Source organism: Ochotona curzoniae, unplaced genomic scaffold (genome assembly GCF_017591425.1).
Source record: "Ochotona curzoniae isolate NIBS_2020 unplaced genomic scaffold, NIBS_Ocur_1.0 contig_4105, whole genome shotgun sequence".
Classification (NCBI taxonomy): domain Eukaryota; kingdom Metazoa; phylum Chordata; class Mammalia; order Lagomorpha; family Ochotonidae; genus Ochotona; species Ochotona curzoniae.
This window is the reverse complement of record NW_024466129.1, coordinates 10,700,557-10,723,874: the sequence shown is the minus strand read 5'-3', so window position 1 is coordinate 10,723,874 and position 23,318 is coordinate 10,700,557.

The following is a 23,318-nucleotide window of genomic DNA, read 5'->3' as shown; positions in this document are numbered from 1 at the left end:
ATTGGGCCTTGCTGCAGCATCAGCTGGCAATTGCTGGGACTGGGGGCAAGTTCTATCAGGTTAGACTGCAGTACCATCTGGAAGGTACAAGATCCAGGTCTAAGAATGGGTTTAATGGGAAAGCTGTGGACATGCCTCTGATGGGTGGCAATTCTCACTGGTGAGCATGAGAACCAGGGCTAGGGCCTGGCTGGACAGGAAGTAGTGCCCATCAGCATAAGTGTGGGCTGGAGAGTGGGGTTGGTCAGGCTGAGCTAAGCTGTAGCACCCAATGGTGTGTACAAGAGCTGAATGGGATGCAAGATGGACTGACCGGTCTGTTGCACATATTGGCATGCAGAGAAACTGGGGATGGGAGCAAGCCTGGTAGGGGTTCTAGGACCATCACTCCAATGGGGCTGCAGATCCTGCTGGTGTACATGAGGGCTGAGTGTGTGTTGGGCAGGGTTGGGCTAGATCGCAGCATCCATTGGTTTGTATATGAAAGGGAGCTGGGGACAGCACTGACCAGATGACTGCAACCACCAGTGTGTGTGTGTGTGTGTGTGTGTGTGTGTGTGTGTGTAGGCTGATATGGGTGATGGACTGAGCTGGACCCCACACTGCCTAGCATACACAGGAGTCAGTGTGGGGTCACCTCAGGCAAGGTCTTTTGGGGATGACCCTCCCAAGTGGACTGCTGGACTCAAAGCTCCAGTCACAGGGAAAATCAAAGGATCTGTGGTCTGACCTGAAGTGCCTGTGTCAGAATAAGGCCTTCTCCACTGCTGAAGCCTGTGCAGGGGACAGAACGCCCAGATGCACGTGGGGGACATGACAGATCCTCAAGGCCTGCAGAGGACATCTAGTACCATGGAGGACAGAACAAATTGGCCAGCTCTGCTGGTCAAGCTTTGACAGTAAGCATCTGGGTGAGTGGAAACTCTAGGGTGGACAATGTCAGCCAATGGACCTTAGGATTTCCTCAACCTTGGAGCAACAAAATCAACAACATCTCAGAACTATCAAAACCACTTAAGCAGTACCCTGTTCCACACTGGGGACCTAGGATGACACTGGGTGGCCATGCTCCATTCCCAGGTACTGATGCCGTAAGGCTGCTGGGAGCCTCTCTCTCCCTTTCTGTTCTCCCACCCCTAGACACAGGAAGAAAGCAAAATTGGAAGTAATCACCTCGCCCACTTTCCCCCATTTGTCGACCCTCCTTCACCCTGATTAGTGGCCCATATGGGTTTATTACCTTTCTCAACTCTGTCAATATCATCAAAAATAAAACAAAAACATTTTTTAAAAAGCCCACATTGCATAGCATAGTGCCTGGGTTCTATTTCGGCTTCTGCGTCAGGCAGCGAACACCCTGGGAGATAGAGATGACGGCTCACGTACTTGGGCTCTTGTCAAACCTATGTGGGAGACCCAGGATAAGTCCCCAACTCCTGGCATCCTCCTTACCCAGCCCTGGGCAATTCAGGACACTTGGGGAGTGAACCAGCAGAAAGGAGCTTTCTGTTTTTCAAGACAACATGTAATAATAATAATAATAATAATAAATACAGGAAATAAAATGTGGAGATACTGGAACTCTGTGCCCTGGGAGAGGAAATCTGAAATGGGGCAGCCACTGAGGACGACAGCTTGCAGACCATCAGGAAAACCGAGCAGAATTGCCATGTCATCCACACTGGCGTGTCTCAGTACATACTGCACGAAAGGATTCAAAGACGGATCTCAAAGAAGCTAGCATTGTGGTCCAGCTCGTTAAACAGCAACCAGCAAGACCGTTATCCCACACTGGCACCAGTTCATGCCCCAGCTGCTCCACTTCCTAGCCAGCTCCATGCTGATGTGCCTGAAAAACTAGCAGATGATGGTCTCAGCACTTAGGGCCCTATATTCTGGCTCTTGGTTTCAGTCTGGCCCAGCCCCACTTATTGCAGTCATTTGCGGAGTGAACCAGCAGACAGAATATCTCTTCCTCTAGGTCTCTCTCTCTTGCTGTAATTCTGCCTTCCCAATAAATAAAATGAATCTTAGAAAGAAAGAGAAAAAAAAAAAAAAACGGTCTCAAAGAAGCCCTTGTGTACCCATGGCCATAGCAGCATTATTCGTAAGACTCAAACAGCAGAAGCAACCTGAGGGTCAATCGCCAGCCTGGGTGAACATAATGGAGTCTATCTTTGCAATAGAATAGTATTCAGCCTGACAATTCAAGAACATTCTAATGCTGACTACAACATGCCAACCCCTGGGGACAGAATGCTGAATCAAAGAAACCAATCACAAAAAGGGAAAGACTGCTGGATTTCACCTGCCTGGGACACTCAGAAGAGTCGGTCTCATACAGACACCGAGAATGGTGCTTGCCTGTGGCTGAGATGAGGGAAGGAGGAATTAGTGTTTGGCAGGTGCTCATTTCCAAAGAGCATTTGGAGAAGATGGACAACTGGAGATGGCTGTTGCAAAAGGAGGAGCAACGATGTCAATGTATTCAACACCCCTGACTTGCGTCTGTGAAAGTGACTAAGATGGCAGATACTGTCCTTTATGACTTTTTTTTTGTTTTTGCCACAATTGAAAAACAAACCCAAGCACCACATATTATTCATGCTGCGTTTCGTACAGTCACTGCCAATACAAACATCCTGTCAAATGCATGCCTACCTTGGGGTAGGTGGTGAAGATGACCTGCACTTTCTACAGCAAGTATACACCAGAGTAGGAAAAAAAAAAATAAAGTACCTGGAACCCAACAGAACAGCAGGAGCCAGAGCTCACAGACAAGCAAGAGGCCCACAGCACTGGGGCAGAAAGACCTCAGGGGACAGACTCAGGCCAAGTCCCTTAGCCTGCACCTGCTCCCCACGTCCTCCGAGGATTCCTCCCAAGACAGACACCCTTCTGCAAATATCAAGGAACCGGAGCTAGCCCCTTCTAGACCTAAGTCCAAGTGTTTAACCCACAGTCTTTCCCCACAGAAAAACACTGATTCCATCCATGCTCCACACATGGTGTTAAGCTGCGGCACTGGGCCAGGCACAGAGGCAACACAGTGAGAGGCAGCAGGTGCTGCTGCCCTGAGCACCAACACACAGGGAAGACGGGCCACAGCTGATCCGGAGGCGGATGGGCGGTGCCGAAGACCACATAGTCTTAGAGGCAGAAACTGCTCAGTGAGCAACAGTGGGCACAACCTTGGCAGAACCTCTTTGCTCCCAGAGGCCTTTCTGCTCCCTCCCTGCCAGACCCCACCAAGCTGGGCCCTGAAAACAACACCAGGCCTGGTTCCCTTCCAAGGCCACTGGGTTGCCTGGCCAGGAGGTGATGGGCAAAGTCCTGTATCTTCAGGCATCTTTCCCACTCACAGTGTGCCCTCCCATGTCTGTCTTCTTCTAGGAATACCTCAATGACCTGTGCATTCAATGAGGACTTATCTGCAGCCCACCATGGGCTCCAACGTAGAGGCACCAAGACCTTGAGTTTTGTGGTGTTCATATGGAGCTCTAGTTCAAGCCAAGGCAATGACAATGAACCAGTAAAACAGTAAGGAGAGACTGCAGCCGTACATGTCATCACGGCTCTGAAAGAACGCAGAGTGAGGAGCGAGAACTCCCTTAGACAGCGGAGCAAGTGGAAGGCATGTGGAGTAGTAACTAAAAGATCGCAAAAGGAACATCTGAGATAAGACTGAGAAGTACAAGAGCACCAGACACCTTCCCATGCAGTGTCCATGGTGGCTGCTCCAGCGAGCCATGGTTGGTCAAAAGAGGCCAGGGATGAGGGGGGGTGAGGAGGCCTGGGAAGCCCAACTAGCAATCAGCAGTTTCTGTGCAAGACAAAAAGCTTCAGGATGGGACAGCCATGACATAGGATGCCTGTGGAGAGGATGAACTAGGCTCTGCAGACTGACACCCTGCCATCCCTAACCAGGCACTGCTTCCTTCTTGGAGCTCAGTTGTGCACCAATCAGGTGTAAATTACCAGCATGTTACCAGAGAACCGAACCAACCGAACTAATCGAAACAATCGACCTCCCTCTCCCTATCTCCCTCTATCTAGCTCTCCCTCTCTCCCTCACTCCCTCTCTGCCCCTGCCCTAACCCCAACTGTTTAGCAATCACCCTCAGGCAAACAAATGCAACAATCTCAACACCAAGCCCTACGGGCCCACCTGCAGCTCCTCCCAGTTCTCCACCACTCCCCCTTCCAGGCTCACCTGGTTTGTATCAATGAACCTCCACGTGTGCCCCCTTTGCCTTTCTCCTCTTTACTCTCCCACCACCCCCTTCCTGTTGCTACCCTGCTAGCATAAAGAACCTCTTAAAGTACCTACTCCTGTCTGGTCTGTTTTCTACTTAAGGAGAAAGAGGACTTGCTGTGGGAATCAGCTTCGCCTAAGAACTTTAAGTGCATTAAAATGGAGCAGAAACAAGCACAGGAAAGAACCCGTCCAACGAGACAGAAGTGAGCAAGTCACAGGAGTCAAGGTTGCAGACAGGCAGGCATGTGGCACAGTGGTTTAGCACCAATAAAGGCACCAGCATCCCATACTGGTGGGCATGGGTTTGAATCCTAGCTCTGTTCCCAAGTCCAACTTCCTGCTGATAGGTAACCTGGAATGCAATATATAATGGCTCAAGCACTCTGCTCCCTATCACTCATGTGAGAGAGCTGAATAGAATTCTGGGTTCTTGGCTTGGCCTGCCCAGCCCAGCCCCAGCTCTACCCCCAGCTCTAGCCCAGCCCAACCTCAGCCCAGCCCAGCCCCAGCCCAGCCCCAGCCCAGCCCTAGCCCAGCCCAGCCCCAACCAGCCCCAGCCCAGCCCAGCCCCAGCCCAGCCCCAGCCCCAGCCCAGCCCAGCCCAGCCCAGCCCAGCCCCAGCCCAGCCCAGCCCCAGCCCAGCCCAGCCCCAGCCCAGCCCAGCCCTAGCCCAGCCCCAGCCCAGCCCCCAGCCAGCCAGCCCCCCCAGCCCCAGCCCAGCCCCAGCCCAGCCCCCCCCAGCCCAGCCCAGCCCCAGCCCCCAGCCCCAGCCCAGCCCCAGCCCCCCCAGCCCAGCCCCAGCCCAGCCCCCCACCCAGCCCCCCCCCCAGCCAGCCCCCAGCCCAGCCCCCCAGCCCCCCCAGCCCCAGCCCCCCCCAGCCCAGCCCCAGCCCAGCCCAGCCCCCAGCCCCAGCCCCAGCCAGCCCCAGCCCCCCAGCCCAGCCCCCCAGCCCAGCCCCAGCCCAGCCCCCCCAGCCCCCCAGCCCAGCCCCAGCCCAGCCCCCCCAGCCCAGCCCAGCCCCAGCCCCAGCCCAGCCCCCCAGCCCAGCCCAGCCCAGCCCCAGCCCAGCCCAGCCCCAGCCCAGCCCCAGCCCAGCCCTAGCCCAGCCCCAGCCCAGCCCAGCCCAGCCCCAGCCCAGCCCAGCCCAGCCCCAGCCCAGCCCAGCCCAGCCCAGCCCAGCCCCAGCCCAGCCCAGCCCAGCCCCAGCCCAGCCCCAGCCCAGCCCCAGCCCAGCCTAGCCCAGCCCCAGCCCTAGCCCAGCCCAGCCCTAGCCCAGCCCAGCCCAGCCCCAGCCCCAGCCCCAGCCCAGCCCCAGCCCAGTCCCAGCTCAGCCCAGCCCTAGCCTAGCCCCTGCCTTAGCTCCGTTTCACCCCCTGCCCTAGCCCAGCCACTGCCCCAGTCTAATCCAGTTCAGCCTAGCCCCAGCTAATGAGGGCAGCCTCTGAAAACCTTCCAAATGGACAAAATAAGCAGTTATGCTTTTTGAAAAATCACTTTGACTTTTGTGTGAGTGCAGGAAGGAAGTGGAGACTGACTAGGAGTGCCTAGATCAGCAAGCGGATGGGTTTCCAGCACTGTTGGAGACAGACCCGTCAGGACTCAGTGAAGGGGTGAGTCCTGAGAGGGAGAGAAACAAGGTCCAAGTCAGCACCTTGGTAACCGCTTCTGCCACTGAACAGGAGCCATTTAAAGGTATTTAAAGAGACCAAGAAGCCTCATGGAGCAGGCAAGGTGAGAGGGAAGATTCCAGAGGCCCCTTTTGGGGTGATTGTGTCTGAGATGACATTAGACATTAGGGGAGTAGACAGCAGCTGTTGTCCATATGAGTCTGAACTCCAAGGGCGAGGTCAGGGATGAAGAGGGACGTTTGGAGTCACTGACATGTGGGGGAGGCCACGGGCCTCGCTGGGATCGCCATGCTGGCCAAGCAGATAGATTTAGTTAATGAATGAGCAAAGAGCTTCAGGTGAGAGTTGAGGGGCTCTTGCGCTCTGGGGGAGGACACCTTTGCCACGGATACAGACTTGTGGAGGATGGACCGGGCACCATCCACCTGGAAAGCTTCTGCTGCTCTGCCCCCATGCCCAGCAGGGAAGAGAGAGCTAGGTGGGAGTGTTCTGCAACTCCAGGCAGGCTTCAGCCTTGGCTGTGCTGGGGAAGGGACGGGCGGGTGCCGCACCGACAGCCTCAGACAGAAGACAGCAGCTTCCTCCCAGCGTCTGTTCAGCACAGGCCCAGCTTGACTGCTGCTCCTTCCAGCTGCTCCAGAGAGGGGGCTCTCCCCATCATGGACAGCTAGATGATGTCTTTCTTTAATCCTTCTTGGCTGAGCACTGGCAGCCAGGAGCCCTGACCCCATCATCATTGGCGGTGTGAACTGACACAAGAGGCAGGGCTGCATCCTTTAAGGATTCAAAAAGGAAGCACCAAATCTTAAAAAAAAAAAAAGTGGGCTCACCGTTGAGACTGCTCTGCTGCATAAGCTTGCATCAGCCAGTGCATAGCAAAGCCAACGGGCTTCAGCTACCCCAGGGACTGTCTCCAAATAAGGAAACAAGTCTTCCCAGCAGCTTCTGATGATAGGGATCCAAGCACTGGGAAGTGGAGAATCTAGCAAGGCACCATGTACCAAGATTGTGGACAAGGGGCCTACCCATGGCATAGACCTGAGGTCCCCATCATGAAGAGGTGTGCAGGAGGGGAAGACCCAGCAAAGGCAGCTGGAAAAAAAGAAGAGCCAAGGGACTACTCATAAAACTGGTACATTCTGACAGCCAACACACCAGCATTGCATTTGCCAACGTCAAGAGGACGCAGTCATGCCAGTCCCAGTGAGAGGTCAATGAACCCAGTGGATCCACTGACTCCAGCAATGTGGAAGTAATGGACTGGACGGATACAGCCTTCCCTCCTTTGAATTCAATCATTTTGATTTCCCCCATTCATGCAACAATTGCCAATGCATTACCGGTACTGCTTGCATTTGTGCGACTTCTACCCCAGCTCATTTACAACCTCATGGCACCTACAGGTGTTGAAAGGCACAGATGCTTATTGGTTACCTGGACCCTTTAAGGATGCAGCACAAGGATGGTGACCCCAGGTTGGAACCTGCCACTGCCTTCTGCCACCTGCGTAATACTAGGCAAAAAGCTTTGGGCTCATGTTCATCATCAATGTCAAATGAGGGCAATAATTCCATCCACCTGTTCCCCCAGAAGGTGGGGTCAGAGAATGGAGGGAGAAAATGGGGTGACATGGATGCATGTGTGTGGGACACCAGAGACCAATTCAAGCTACTGTCCCCAGGACAACTTCAGTTGCCATCTGTCTTATAAATAAAGTATTGTTGGGACTCAGATATATGCCCAACTGTTGAAAGATTTTCCATGGTTGCTGTTATGTTCAGTATTTGCAATGGAGACTAGCCCGTAAAGCCCAAGATACACAGTGCCTGACTTTCCCATATCCTGCCAGTATACAGGACCTTGATTCAGAGTAGCATTCAGTAGAGGTGAATCAACCCTCACCTCACTGAGAGCTGTTCTTGGGGACACTAACTCCCTGGCACTTGCAGCCATCTCTGCACTCTGCCAAAGTGGTCTGAACTCCCTGGAGGCCAGAGAACGTTCCCAGGTGCCTACATCAGACAGCAGGTGGGTCCTGAGGGGCATTAGTAGATGCCAACAGGTTGGATGCCCTGTATCTCACAGTGCTCTGAGAGGCCCATGAAGGACAATCTGCATGGAACAAGAAACCAGTGATAGATAAGTGCTGAATACAAGCATTACCCATGGCTTCACCCATTAGGCTCTTAGCCTCTTCCTGCAATGTGTGCAAGGAACAGCCACCTCTAGAGAAGGCACTTGCCATCGTGTCACCAAAACAAGTCCGGCGCTGTTTGTTTGCAAATGGCCTTTCTCTCCATGAAAATGACAATGCTTACTGGAAAAGCAACACAAAATATCGATTCCATGCATTTCATTGGCCACGTTACTCATAGAAGGGGGACTAGTAGATTTCTGGCTTTCTCCTTGGGTGGGTGGGTGGGTCAGGCGGCGGGGGGGGGGGGTTCTCTGTGACATAGGGTCAGAAGAGCTCTGGACACAGCGCAGTGACCCTGCCTCCTGACATGTCATGCACCATTTGTGCAGAGATGGGAACTCAGAGAGACTTGCCCTTCTGGGTTGCTCTACGTGGATTTATTTCAAACTGAAGCAAGCACTACAAGAGATTCTCTCTTTTTTTTCTTAAAACAATGTAGAATGAGGCAGAAAAGTAGAACAAAGATAAATCTGAGAGAGGGGAGGATTTCATTGTGGAGCCGAGGCAGACCCAGACATGACCACACCCAGGGACTCTCAGGGAACCACTGCGCCCTGTTTCCTTGGGGTTCAGTTCATCTGTTCAGCTCAACCTCTGCACCTGCCACCTCTAAGCCCAGAGTCTCAATTCGCTTCCCATCTCCCTGTTCCATGTCTCAGGGCCTTGGTTTCTGTACCTCGCAGCGTGCCCCAGCCCTACACCAGGCATACTCAGAACTCATCAGTAATTCGTCTTATCTAAGCGCCTCACTATATGCTGATGTAAAGTCACACAAGTTCTAAACCACTATCATATATGCCTGAAGGATTTAAGAGAAACAGAGACTCTGCACCTCCTCCCGCAGTACCCTGACGCTCAGGGCTCCCTGCAGTGCCCTGCACCATGGCAGCCCACTCTGACCTGCTGCTCACGCTCCCTGGGAGAAGTCCTCCAGAAGAGGCCGACCTATAGCCTGAACGCAGCAGTGACCATCACACTGCCCTGGACCTCTCTGGGCCATCTTTCCCACGGCTGCTCCTCTCCCAGGTGTCCGTGATCTCGCAGTGACAGCCCATCTCTCCTAGGCTGGCTCCCATATTTGCATTTGCACAGGAACTTTCTGGAAACGATATTTTAAAGAAACGACACCACACACTGGATCTGAACAAAGAAGGTGGATTTGGGGCCAGATTTTGTTTTGTTTTGTTCTTGCTTCATTTCAACCCACCCCTTGTTGAGGTGTCTGCTGAGGAAGCACGCTTGGAGGAGATGCGGACTGGTTCTGAGGCTGCACGGAAAAGGTGCTGCCTCTGGACAGGTGCCTGACTCCTACAGCTCCTCCATCAGCACCTGTGCCCTTCTTTTCCTCAGCCCCTATCCCATGATCTCCTCTTTGCCAGCTGACATAGGGCACACCCTTCTGAAGCGAGCACCAGGACAGACCCTTGATTCTGTCTCCTTCAAGGGTGCCCCGTTTCCCTTTCTACACTGTCACTGGGCGCACCCAGCGCACCTGCTCCTGTCCCAGAGCAGGCTGGGAAAGCAGTACTGGTCAGATCATTGGCTACTAATGCCCTGGCAGAGCTCAGAGAAGCACCATGGACCTGCCTCCAGCCCACAAACCCACTAGCCATTCAGCTAAGAGGCAAACATCAGACTCAACCAAGACAGGGCTGATCAGACGCATCCTGACACCTCTCTGCAGACATCTGTCGCCTCTTTACCTTGGCCCGCCCCCCACCATACCTGGGTGGGCCCAGCAAGCCATTCTCCATTTGGCGCCTGTTCCCTTCACCTGGTTGCCCCACTTCCTTCCGGGCTCCTGACAGCTGTGCCCCCTGTAATCACTGCGAGTAGAATCATCACCTTTATCTTCAAGGTGGCTGCAAACCACCCAGAAACGCTCCAAGCCCAGAGGACAAATTAACATCCTGAAAACCTGATGTGGTTCTTTAACTCAATTGTGACTGACTGGTAACTTAGTGTGCCTGTCCATGACACCCAAAGCTACCCCAGTGAGTGGCCCCAACTCCACCCCAAATGAGGTTCAGAGAGGTGGACTGGCACTGGGAAAGACACAGCACAAGCAGATTCTGAGTTGGGGACAGAGAATCCAAGGCAGCTGCCTGCAGGTTCTCATTCTTCGACCTAGGCTGCCAGGTACTTTTGGCTGCCCAAGGCCAGGAATGACAGGGTAAAAGGGTTGCCTAGTGCCTGCCCCCTTGGGGAGGGGGAGCATCACCCCTGGTATGTACTCACCGCCACAGACCACACTGGGCTCCTGGGCACCCTGGGCTGATGCAGGACACAGGATTAGTGCAAGAAAAGTCAGCAGGACCAGGATCGTGGGCAGAGCTGTAGGTTCCATGTCCTCTCCAAAGCTGTACTTTGCAGCCTCCCTCTCCTCCTGGTCCCTTTGTGGCTGCCGTGTGGGGAGCAGGTAAATGACATGCAAAAGCCCCGGGGGCAGCCACATGGCCCAGGAGACTGGCACTTCCTAGGCCCCACCCCCACCAGGTGCTGCACCTGCGCCCCTTCCGGGTACAGGCAACTGTCTTAGCCCTGCCACATCTCTGTCCCCTTGCCAGTCCTGTTCCCTCCAATGGTAGCAACTCCGCTCTCTGTCCTCCAGACCCACTTGGGTCCAGTCCACCAACCTGGCTACAGACCCTGGGCCATAAGCTCATAATGCAAATCCTCAGCACATAAGAGAAGACATGAATGCTTACAGGTCATTGGGTCCCTCGGGACCTCCCTCATGCCACATGTGTGGTGGTGGGGGGGGGGAATCTCCTGTGGCTAAGAAGTTCCAGTGGTGGCCACTGTTGGAGCAGGCCTCCTTACCAAGCTCCTGCAGAAGATACCTAGGGGCTACCCTGTTCCACACCCTGTGATCTACTGATTTCCACTGTGCCCTTTCCCACTGGTCTTCTTTCCTGGATGAGGATCTGATGGCTGGAACTCCAGTAAGGATCCTGGACCTTGAGGAAGCCTTGTGGGGAAAAAAAAAAAAATTGTACCTTGTGGAACTTCCAAGCGGATTCCTACTGGAACCAAGCTGTTGTTATCTCTGGTGTGTGCTGCTAACAACTGGTGAGTTCCTAATTGCGAAAGCGGAAGAATGATGATTTCGGTCTCCTGTTAGAGGGGTCATCTGCTCCACAGGGCAGAAGTGGCAACCCCGAGCAGTCACCGCCCTGCACCTTACTCTAGACAGATCCCTTAGCAGGGCCGGGGTGGGCCAGAGCATGTTGGGAACCATATCATCTAGCCATGCTGAAGTCATTTTGAATATAGACAAAGGTCAGTGGAAAGCACCAGCTAGCGAAATGCAAGAGAAATCAAGTTTTAAGATACCCTGTGGTTCACAAGTCATTTAGCAACTCACCCTGCTCTGATCACCCTTGGTGCTCATGACAGGACGTTGGCTTATGCCCTGGCATCCTCTTGTGAGCATAAGGGGGTTTGGGAAATAGCTACCCAGACAGAGTTGTGAAACCATACCCTGAGCTTGTTTCCTCTTTCCCCGCACCCATAAATCCTGCTTTGCAGACTATATATATACAGTCTTGTGTGAAAAAATAAAAATTTGGTCAGCTTGATCAGACACACTGCCTTACTGTCCGTTCCTTGTGTCTTTTGTCCCCCATTCTCTCCTAGGTTGGTTGCGACCCCCTGTTGACTGTCCTGCTGGATGGGATAAGGGCAGTTGTGGGAGGAAGGCCCAGGGGTTAAGCAGAGGAGGCAAAGAAGAGAGAACACAGGAACCAGAAAGTAAAGACTGGGAACCTTGTGAAGCCTGTGGCATCTGGCTTGACTTCCTCAGCTGGAGCATCTGGCACTTCCCAATCTGTCATAAACATCCCATTTTCTTTTGTATTTGCAGTGCCCACCCTATCTGTAACACACCCCAAGAAGCTGGGAACCATTCCTAAGCCACCTAATTCATCCCAAGGTCCCAGTTCATTCCTCATTACTTCCAAACACTCTTGATTTTTTTCCTAACTATTTCTGGAACAGATCTACCGCTCTCTGCCAGCACCACCCAAGCCATATCTCTCTTGCCCACACAGCCACCGAGCATTCTGATCTGTACCCTCTCGGGCCCTCATCTTCATCTGCACTAGGAAGAGCGCTTAAGAACAAAGCTTAAGAGGCTGGCGGTGTTGTGGCTCAGGAGAGTAAACCATCACCTGCAATGCTGGCATTCCTTAGAAGTGCCCATTCAAGTCCCAGCTGCTCCTCTCCTTAACCCATTCTCTGCCAGGTGTGCCCAGGAAATCAGTAGTACTTGGACCCTTCCCATGCACATAGCAGATCCAGATGGAGTTTCAGGTTCCCGGCTTGCTCCTGGCCTGATCATCGCTATTGTAGCCATTTGGTGAGTAAGCCAGTCAGTGGAAGATCCATATCTCTCTCTCACTCACTTGCTCTCTCTCTTTGCTGCAAGCAAAGAAACTATTCAGTAAATGGTTACACAGTGTTGGGATATACTTTTCTCCAGGGTGAACTGCAAATGAGTAAAGAAACAAAACCATAAAAATACTAGGAATGTGGGCACGGCTCAGTAGCCTAGTGGTTGAAGTTCTCACCTTGCATATGCCATCAGGATCCTATACGGGTACCAGTTCTAATCTCAGCAGCCCTGCTCCCCATCCAGCTCCCTGCTTGTGGCCTGGGAAAGCAGTAAAGGATGGCCCAAAGCCTTGGGACCTTGCACCCATGTGGGAGACCCAGAAGAAGTTCCTAGCTTTGGATCAGCTCAGCTCCAGCTGTTGTGGCCGTATAGGGAGTGAATTGTGGATGGAAAATCTTCCTCTCTGTCTCTCTTCCTCTGTGTATATCTGAGTTCCCAATAAAAATAAAGAAACCATTTAAAAAATATTAGAATGGGTCCCGGCATGGTAGCCTAGCTGTTAAAGTCCTTGGGACTTGCACATGCCCAGATCCCATATGATAGTTGATTCTAACCCCGGCGGCCCCGCTTCCCATCCAGCTCCCTGCCTGTGGCCTGGGAAAACAGTCTAAGACAGCCCAAAGCCTTGGGACCCTGCACCCATGTGGGAGACCTGGAAGAAGTTCCTGGCTCCTGGCTTCAGATCTGCATAGCATCGGCCATTGCGATCACTTGGGGAGTGAATCATCGGACGGAAGATCTTCCTCTCTGTCTCTCCTCCTCTCTGTATATCTGACTTTGCAATAAAAATAAAATAGGTCTTTAAAAGAATACTAGAATGGGCATGGAAGCTATTTTTAAATATATACAGAAAGGGCTGTTCTTTCCAAGTATTGCCTTCTCCCAAACCCATAAAACAGGAGAGACTGAATCTATTCGTTGTTAGGTTGGCAGGTGGAGAAGAGAGAATTTTTAGTGCAGGAAAACTATTCTGTGTGACTCCCTAACTGTGGAAACATGCAGCTATGCATTTGTCTCAACCCATGAAACAGACCGCACCAACAAAGCACGGTGCAAGGCCGGCTCTAAGTGGCAGGCTTGAGTGGTGAACGGTGTGAACGAAGACTCACTGACGGAATGTGGAGTGTGCCCTGCCAGCGCAGGATGTTCATTGTGCGGGCAGAAACAGGAAATCTCTGTAACTCTGCTCAGTGTTGTCATCAACCTAGAACTGCCATGATGATAAAGTGCCGTGACAACAGGATGAATACAATAAAACCAACAACCTTATTGGAAAGGATCCTGAGTAAGGATTTGAACAAGTAGACTACTAAGTTCTTAACACAGTAAGGTGGTGATCACCCGATGAGCTGTCAGTCTCACACATTATTTGTAAGTATACAAATGGGTGGTGGAAATAATCTTATCATATCCAAATCATCATTTGAATTACAAATAAACATATTGGATGAGCCAGGAACTCCATTTGCAGGAATGTGTCTCACGCATACATTTGTATAAGTGTAATATGGGGCCTGGCGTGGTGGTGCAGTGGTTAAGGTCCTCACCTTGCACGCCCGGGATCCCATATGGGCGCCAGTTCTAATCCCGGCAGCCCTGCTTCCCATCCAGCTCCCTGCCTGTGGCCCAGGAAAGCAGTCAAGGACGGCCCAAGGCTTTGGGACCCTGCACCCACCCGGAAGAGGCTCCTGGCTCCGGATCAGCATAGCACTGGCCGTTGGGCTCACTTGGGGAGTGAATCATCGGATGGAAGATCTTCCTCTCTGTCTCTCCTCTCTGTATATGTGCCTTTCAATAAAGGTAAAATCTTTAAAAAAAAAAAAAGACAAGTGTAATATGATTTGTGTTTATTCATTGCAGCATTTCTTACGGAAGTCAAAAATTGGAAAGAATACCTTCAACAGGAAACCAGTGAAAGAGTAGTACAACCAACTCCCTTATCAGCAAAAAGAAAGGGAGGTCTTTGTGTAACATGAGATAATTCCCTAGTTACTTGCTTTTAAACTGGTTGATTAGATCTGTGAAAGGCACTGTTTGTGCGGTGTTGTCTGCTGGTTTACCCTCCACATGTCCACATGGTAGAACTGGGCCTGAGTCTAACGACAAGCTTGTTGGGACCCTGTCTAAGCCTGTGACATCTAAAGCTAACTTCTGGTGGAAACTCTTACTGCTAAGTGCTGGAGTTGAATTACAATACCCTAGGAGGGAACTTCCACACCCATCATTTTATATGTTACTATAGCATATTTTCTTTTTACAAATACGTGAAATTGAAAGAAAGGTTTTTTTTTAAACTCTGGGGAAATAGATAATTTTACACAAAAGCCATGTCTACATACAAAGTCAATTACAATACAATTTTTAAGCTACTGTTGAAGCTTCAGGAAAAAAGACTTAGCATTGACACAAACATTCGTTGTTGCAACTGCTGTACAGGCTTTCTGGTTTTACAGATGTGCTACTTATTTGCTTTTACAAATTTGCTATTTATTTACAGACACAGAGAGAGAGAGAGAGAGAGAGAGAGAGAGAGAGAGAGAAACAGAGGTAAGATTGAGACCTTCCAGCCACTGGCTCACTTTCCAAGTGGCTATAATGGGCCAGAGCTGGACCAGGCTGAAGGCAAGCACCTAGAACTCCATCCAGGTCTCCCATGTGGCAGTGGCCCAAGGACTTGGGCCATCTTCTGCTGCTTTCCCTGTCTCATTAGCAAGGAGCTGAACCAAAGCCGTCAGGACTCCAAGCATAGCTCCAAACGGGGACGCTGGCTTCACAGACGCCAGCTTAATCCACCACACAACAAAGGCCCTATTTCACAGACCTTCGTAGGATCTATTGTACTTCAAGATTTAGCCAAGCAGCCTTGAGAAAGCTGACTTCCCACCCCTGAAAGTCAGGAACATGTAGTTTCTCCCGCAAATCCCAGGGGACAGGACTCTGCTGCAGAGGCGAGCAAGGTGTGTTGTTGCTCAGCCTGAAAATCAGCACCTGGAGTGCGGTGGGTTTCACCACAGGAAAAAAATGCTCCTTAGGATGCACGCTCTGTGCTGACGGAAACAGCCCGAAGAAGGATCGAGAAAAACATTCGACACTTGGTCCTTGGGCAGCCCCTCTTCCAATTCACTGAATCCCTTTCTTCTCGGCTTCCTCATTTCTCCTCTGGGCTTCTCTGCTGCACCAAACAGAGAAAAGGAGAAGAAAAGCGTTCAGATGTGTATGTTCAGAGGCGATCAGAGAGTACCAAAGCTGGAAGGAATTTTGAGACCCTCCCTTCCTTTCATCTGCTTGGAGGACAGAGCTGCGGAGCAAATGAGTAGGAAAAACGGCGGGTAGCATTTGCATTGGAGTGCCACGTTGTCGCCAGGTGAGTTCTCTGAGCCTGAAACCTGTGTCAAGCCAGCACCGTGGCTGTGCTTTCTGCCTCACACTGCAGCCCTGATTGTCTGCTGTCCTCCCAGGAGACAGCCTCAGCGCTGCCCGTTACCATGCAGACCCATCCGTGCACATCCCTGCCTCAGCAGGTAATGTTGGCTCATACACCCAGGGGACACCTGGATGGTATTGCAGGTGTTTGTCGGGCCCAGTTCCAGAGACTGTAGCCATTTGGGGAATGGACCAGTACATGGAAGGCCTCTGTGCATCTCTCTCTCACTCTACCTTTTAAGTAAAATGAAAATAAATCATTTTAAAAATAGAGTTTAGGGGTCAGAGCTATGGCACGGCTATTTTGTTTGTGGTGTCTGTGTCCTATATCAGAGTGCTGTGCTGGGTTTGGACTGTTCTGTGTCCAGGCCACTTCCTGCTGGTGCACCCAGGAAGGTAACTGAAGGTGGTCTAAGTGCCTAGGCCCTGTCACCCATGTGGGAGACCAGGCTGCAGTTCCAGACTTTTGGCTTCCCTCTGGACCAGCCCTGGCTGTTGCAACCATCTGGGGAATGAAGCAGCAAGCAGAAGGTCTCTCTCTCTCTCTCATCCTCCTCTGTCCTTTTTCCCCCCTCCCTTTATATTCCTTCCTTTCAAATAAATAAATCTTTAAAAATAATTTGGGGCTGGAGCCATGGTGTAGTAAGTTAACACTCCCCACCGTGGTGCTGGCATCTCATATGAGCAGCAGTTCAAGTCCTGGCTGCTTCACTTCCAATCCAGTTCTCTGCCAGTGTGCCTAGAAGTGCAGCAAAAGATGGCCTAAGCTGTTGGGCCCCTGCACCTGTGTGGGAGACCCAGAAGAAACTCCAGGCTCCCGGCTTCAGACCAGCCTAGCTCTGGCCGTGGTTCATTTGGGCAGTGAACCAGTGGATAAAATATTTCTCTCTCTCTCTGTAAGTCTGTCTCTCAAATAAAAAAATATTTAAAATTCTAAAAACAGAACCTAAACACCCATTGTCCCTTCCATGTAAGTTGGTGGTGACTTTAGGATCCTGTTCATGGGACCGGCAGGGAATCAGGCTCTGAGAGGACTCCTGATCCTCACCCCTGTCTCCTTCCTCTAAATTCCACCCCAGCCAGACAAGCCCACGTCCCTGCTCTTGTAACGGCTCTTCCAGCATCTCCCATGGGCTGCCAGGGCTGCTACGAGGGTGGAGGGTATGGTTGTACACTGCCTGGTTCCAGGTAAGGAAGACAGGTTCTGTCTGAGCCAGGGCAAGTGTGCTGCCTGGAGCCAGTGGAGGCCTAGCCCTCTGAGACTCAGTTTCCCCTATCTGTGGAATGGAGTGTGACTGGTTAAGGGGTAGCTTTACCAGTGAGATGGCTGTGAGAGGATTTCCAGGGAGGTTGACATAGGAGTCAGTGGACTGAATAATGGAGAGCCTCCCTCTCCTCACATGGGTGGGGGCCGAGCAAGCAAAGGCCATCACGTCCTTTCTCTCTCTCTCCCCCACCCCCTTGCCTCTCTCTCTCCTGGAGCTGGGACACCTGCTCTGTTCTTGCATATGAGAACATCAGTGTCTACAGCCTCCAGTCTTCAGAACTTGCACTGTCTGACTCTATGCGTCTGGCTGGGGATTACCCACAGGCGCCCCTGGATCTGAGGCCTTTACATGTGAGCTGAGCCACCCGTTGGCTTTCCCAGTTCTGCTAGTCATGGGACTCCCCAGCCTCCATAGTCATGTGAGCCAGTTCCCCTAAGAAATTCCTCTTCTTCCCACCACCTATCTATCATGTAGCTATCATCTGCCAATCATCTCCCCGTATCATCTATCCATCCATCTATCTATCTATTAAATCTCTCTGAGTGCTTCTGATCCTCAGGGCAGCCACGATGCATATGTGAGTATAAGTACATTACCCATCTTAGAGCGTTGCAGTAAGTGCTAAACTACAAGTTAGCCCATCACAAACCTGCATTTTGCCCAGAGGGAGCGTTTGTCTTTTAAAATATTTATTTATTTATTGAAAAGTAGAGCCACAGAGACAGTGGGAGAGGTAAATTCTCCTGCTGAGTTCATTCTCCAGATGGCCGCCATGGCTGGATCTGGGTCAGTCTGAAGCCAGAAGCTTGATCCACGTCTCTCACATGAATGACAAGGGCCCAAGTACTTGGGCCTTCTTCTGTTGCTTTCCCACACACATTAGAAGGGAGCTGGATCAGAAATGGAGCAGCTGGGACCCAAAGGAGCACCCATATGGGAGGCTCATGTTGCAGAGAGAAGCTTTACCCACCATGGCACAATACTGGCCCCTGGAGTTATGTCGATAATCACGTGCCATGCACAACCACGGAAAAAACATTTGGTGTCAGAAGGCCTGGACCCAAGATTCGGAAGCATGTACTTCGAAGCTGTGTGTCCAGGATGAGTCACTGCATCCCATGCATCCCTTTTCCACCTGTGAATGGGATAATGCTACTTTTATCTGGGGGTGGGATGTGTGTAAGCAGTACTTAAGATCACACTGCAGACACTGCTTCATAAGATAGAAACTAACAGCTGTGCATTAACCCCAGGCCTCCTTGTGCCCAGTGCATGCGCAGTCCCGTGGCTGTTCTCTGGTTGCTCTCCCAGGGCAGTTCCTGTTTGCATGCTGCCACCCAGGCGGTCACAGGGAATGGACTAACTGGACATGTAACCCTCTTCCTCTCGGGCTGCCAGCTTCAAGCAGGCTTCCCTGGAGACAGACCCAGCCAGGACCTGAAGTCAGGCTTGACCACCAGTGTAGACAAACCCTTGCAGGCTTCCGTGTGGCCATATGTCCAGGAGTTTGCGGTAAGCTGGGAGAAGGATGGGTCATTGCCCAAGCACGGAGCTGTCTGCCTCAGTCTGCACCACCAAGTCCTGGCCAGTCTGTGCCCCATGAAGGGACTCAGAGAGGGAAGCTCTCTTTCCTGCACTTGATGTATCACTTTCAAGGCCGTGGTAATGACTGCAGAACTAACCAGGCCTGTAGAACCCCAGCCACCTCCCGGCCTCCCAGGATGGGACCATTTAGCCAGCGGTTGACTCCATCTTCAAACTCTGCCAACAGGTATCGACTGAGCCCCTTCTCTGTGGGTCCTGGGGAGGTGAGGGTGACATGTGCCACTCACAGCTTCCTTGTCACCTCCATGAACTCTACAGGCCGCCTGCGCCTCTCTGTGCAATCACTGCTACTGCCCTGGAGCAGGGGACATCACTTTCAGGGGGGTTGCCAGTTTCCAAGCCCAAGACCATAGCGCCCCTACTCCCCAAGGTAGCCCTCAGAGTCCCCCAAACTCCCCTAGGGCCACGGGCAGCAGGGACTCAGTTCACAGTCACCCTGCATCCCCTCACAGCTATCCCTGGAGAATACTCAAGGCAGGAAGGGCCTCCCCCGCTCCCCCGCCACCAAGGCAAGATTTCACTTTAAATGGACCCCATATCTTTGCATTAACAAAGCATTTCACATCTTCACATTGGAAGGGTTTTCTGAGGCAGGCTAGTGTTGAAAGTTTACCCTCCAGGCAAAGAAGAATGAATAGGAAGAGAAAATGCCAATAACCTCACCCTCTGAGGGTTACAGTACCATCTCGTTGGCCAGGGTCTATATTTTCTTTTCATTGAATTGTTTTGTCTCTTTTACTTAGATTGGAAACCTCCTGGGCAGGGGGCACATGACCCTTCTGCCCCCACTCCCCCCCTCCAGCCCCAGCACAGCCAACAATAATCACTTGAGTTAAATAAATGCTCACCAGAGCGAAGGCCTGAGGATCTAAACAGACCCACAAACATTCCAGAAAGCAGAGAGGGCAAACACCACGCTGGCCCTCTGCTCCAAGCCTGCTTCCCCACGCACATGTGAATGAGCCCCGCTGCCCAAGGGGCTTCATGAAGCCGGGGGCTGGGCCAGCCACAGAGGGCGTGGATGCCTGCTGTGCCCCACACCCCTACCCCAGCCTGCACACCCGCTGATATGGGCACAGAGCCAGGCATGGCAGAATCCCGCTAAGGAGCTGAGAGAGTGAAAGAGTGAGCTTTTGCCTATTTCATCTAAGACATGCCAGGAAAGAAGCTTCTGGAATAGGCACCTGAAAGTAACTAGAACGAGGAAGGAAAGCGGGGCTGGTCTTCTCTCTCTTTAATGCACCCACCTGCACAGCTGTGTTCTAGGGAGACGTCCCAGGAAGGCTGAGACCCTGCATAGGGAGCGCAGCATCAGCAAGAGATGGGAGCCTAGGGCTGGGGATGCCTGCTACCAGAACCACGCAACCCAACTCAGCTGTGGCTGCAAGATAGACCTTGGGGAGGGCAAGAGCAGGCATAAACACCACAGCACGGGACACAGGGGGGATGAAGAATCATGGGGCAGGATGGAGAGGAGTCCTAGCCCTGTTCTCATCTTGGGCACCCGAGGCAGAGGCAGGATGAGTCAGAGTCCAGTCAGAAAACAGTGAAGTGGGTTAAGCCGAGGTCAGAGACGCCAGCATCCCATATCGAGTGTTGATGCACATCCCAGCTCTCATCTACCTCTCTGCTAGTGCCCCTGGGAAAGCAGTGGGTGACGACTCAAGTGCTTGGGCCCCTGCACCCACATGGGAGACCTGGATGGAGCATGTAGCTCCAGGCCTCAGCCTGATCCAGCTCAGCCATTGCAGACATTTGGGGAGTGAACTAGCAAATGCAAGACAAATTCCATCTCTCTCTCTCTCTCCTCATTTGTTCCTCTTTTTCTGCCACTCCTCTTTGTCATTCTGCTTTTGAAATAATTTTTTAAAAAGACTTGTTTGTATTTTTATTTTTTATTGGGAAGTCAGATACACAGAGAGAAGGAGAGACAGAGAGGAAATCTTCCTGGCCGGAGCTACACCAACCCAAAGCCAGGAGCCCAGATCCTCTTCTGGGTCTCCCACGTGGGTGCAGGGTCCCAAGGCTTTGGACCATCCTCGACTGCTTTCCCAGACCAAAAGCAGGAAGCTGGATGGGAAGCAGGGCTGCTGAGATATGAACCAGTACCCATGTGGGATCTGAGCGCATTCAAGGTGAGGACTTTAGCTGCTAGGTTACTGCATTGGGCCCTGAAATAATTTTTTTTAAAAATAAAAAAAATAATAAGTACAAGTTGGGTCATTCAAAGTCAGTTGAAAGTTTGGAGAGTGTATAAAGGAAGGATGGAGGATGCACAGCCTGAGCTTAGTAAAAGCTGGGAGCTGTCACCCAGCCCTAAATCCCAGAAGTACCTGGAACCTGCAGAGGACAGCTGTCCCAAAGTTTGCTCTGCAGGGAAACTGGCCTTCAGTGGGGAGTGCAGGCAGCCCGCCTGAGCTGGGAGAATGCAGTCATCCCCACATCTCCCTACTCTGCAGATTCTGCAGTGGCTGCTGCCCTTTGGCCCAGTCTAATATGATGTGGAAGGGCACTGGAGCCCAGCAACGTGGCCACTTGTTTGTCTCAGAACCCAGAGAAAGGTGGGGAAGGGTTGTAGGGAGCCAGAGGGGAAAGTGAGATGCCCAGCATGGAAAGCTGGGAGCCGCGCCTGAGCCCCTCAGCCCCATACAGTCCGTCTTCACTCCACCCTTTCCTCCATCCTCTCTGCCCGTCTCTGAGTTATCTCCTGAGCCCCTCCCCAACCTTGGACTCTCCAACTTGTCCCATCTCTTCACAAGTGTCACAAGGATCCAGAGACCCCAAATCCATTTCATCCACAAGAATGAAACTCAGGTTGCTTAGCACCAGCTGAAAGTGCAGAGGGTCCCTCAGCTGCCAGTCTCTGTGTCACTTCTTCTGGGGATTTCACTCAGAGTTCCCTAAATGCCTTGCACCTCTGTGCCTAAGTTGTCCTTTCAGCCTGAAAGCTGTTCCGCCTTTTCTACCTGCTCCCAATCCTTGCCCCACCTGCTCTGGGAAGCTCTCCTGGCTTTCCGATACCATCTCAGGCCCAGCCTCTGTGGCCCCAGGGCATCAGAGACAGGGCTCCTGGAGCTGGACTTCTGTCACTCTCCCTTTATCTCAACACCCAGTGTGTCAGCCTGGGACCTGGCAGGCACCCAGAGGAGCAAGTGCCTGATATGTCAATAACTGATTTGCTTGCTCAATTTCCAATGCCTTCGGGGCTCTTTTGCAATCACACAATGAGGAGCTATTTGCTAAATAAACTCTGAAAGCACTTCCAGCACAAAATGGCTTTTTTTTTTTTTCCAGAAGAGCGGTTAGCCCATCTATCACCCGGCATGATTTGACTTGCTGTGTTCCGCAGGCTATGATGCTGCAGTGTTTGTGACCTTGGAAACCACGATTCTGACAAAGCAAATTACCCACTAAGCATCTCTGACTATCATTAAGCTTCCCCAGCAGCAGGGCAGTGACTGGATCCGACCTCAATTCTGATCTCAGTTGTAGCAGGAGTTTAGAACCATATGCGCCCCTCCGCCCGAGGGTCTGCATGGCTGTGTGGAACGGAGCTCACGCTAGGAGAACAGTGTTCAAATGCACCATAAACAATCTTGTGTGTGTACTTCATATGTTCTCTCTGCTTCCTTTGAAACTAGAGCTGGACAGGGTTAGGTTTGTCCATCCTGGAAACACATCCTGCCTTGATCTTCAGGAGCACAGGGACAGAACCCCCATCTCCCACCATCTCCAGGCAGGGTAGGTCCTGTCATTCCTGAGACTAACCTGGGCTTTGGCTGAAGGCATACTCAATGGGCAAGTGCTCTGACTGCCCCAGGCCAGGAGGGAGTGAGCACTGACAATCAGCCACTCTCCTGCTACTCCAGTGTCTGCCACATTTCTAACAGACTCATCTTTGGCCTGAGTTGTGGCACATCAGGTTAAGCATTCAACTACCACACCAACATCCCATATGGATGCTGGTTGGAGTCCCTACTGTTTCACTTCCGATCCAGTTCCATTCTGATGCTTCTGGGATAGCAGTGGAAGACGACCCAAGTGCTTAGGCCCCTGCTGGGTCTCTGGGACACCCACATGAAGTTCCAAGCTCCTACCTTGTGGCTATTGGGAAATGAGCCCCAGATCAAAGATATTCTCTCTCTCCTCTCTCCCTCTATCTTTCTGTAACCCTGTCTATCAAATAAGTAAGTCATAAAAAAGAAAAAGATGCAGGAGAACTCACTTTTTCTCTAGACTGATGCTCTGGCTTATCAGGCTACCTAAGAGAGCTATACATAAAAAGAGGGAAAGGGGACCATCACCATGGCTCAGCAAGCTAGTCCTCCACCTTCAGGCACTGGCATCTCATACGGGCACCAGTTTGTGACTTGACTGCTTGCAGCCTGGGAAAAAGCAGTGGAGGATGGCCCAAGTCCTTGGAGCCTGCACCCACGTGGGAGACCCAGAGGAGGCTCCTGGCTCCTAGCTTTGAATCAGCTCAGCTCCAGCCAACGAGGCCATGTGGGGAGTGAATCAGCAGATGGAACATCTTCTTTCTGT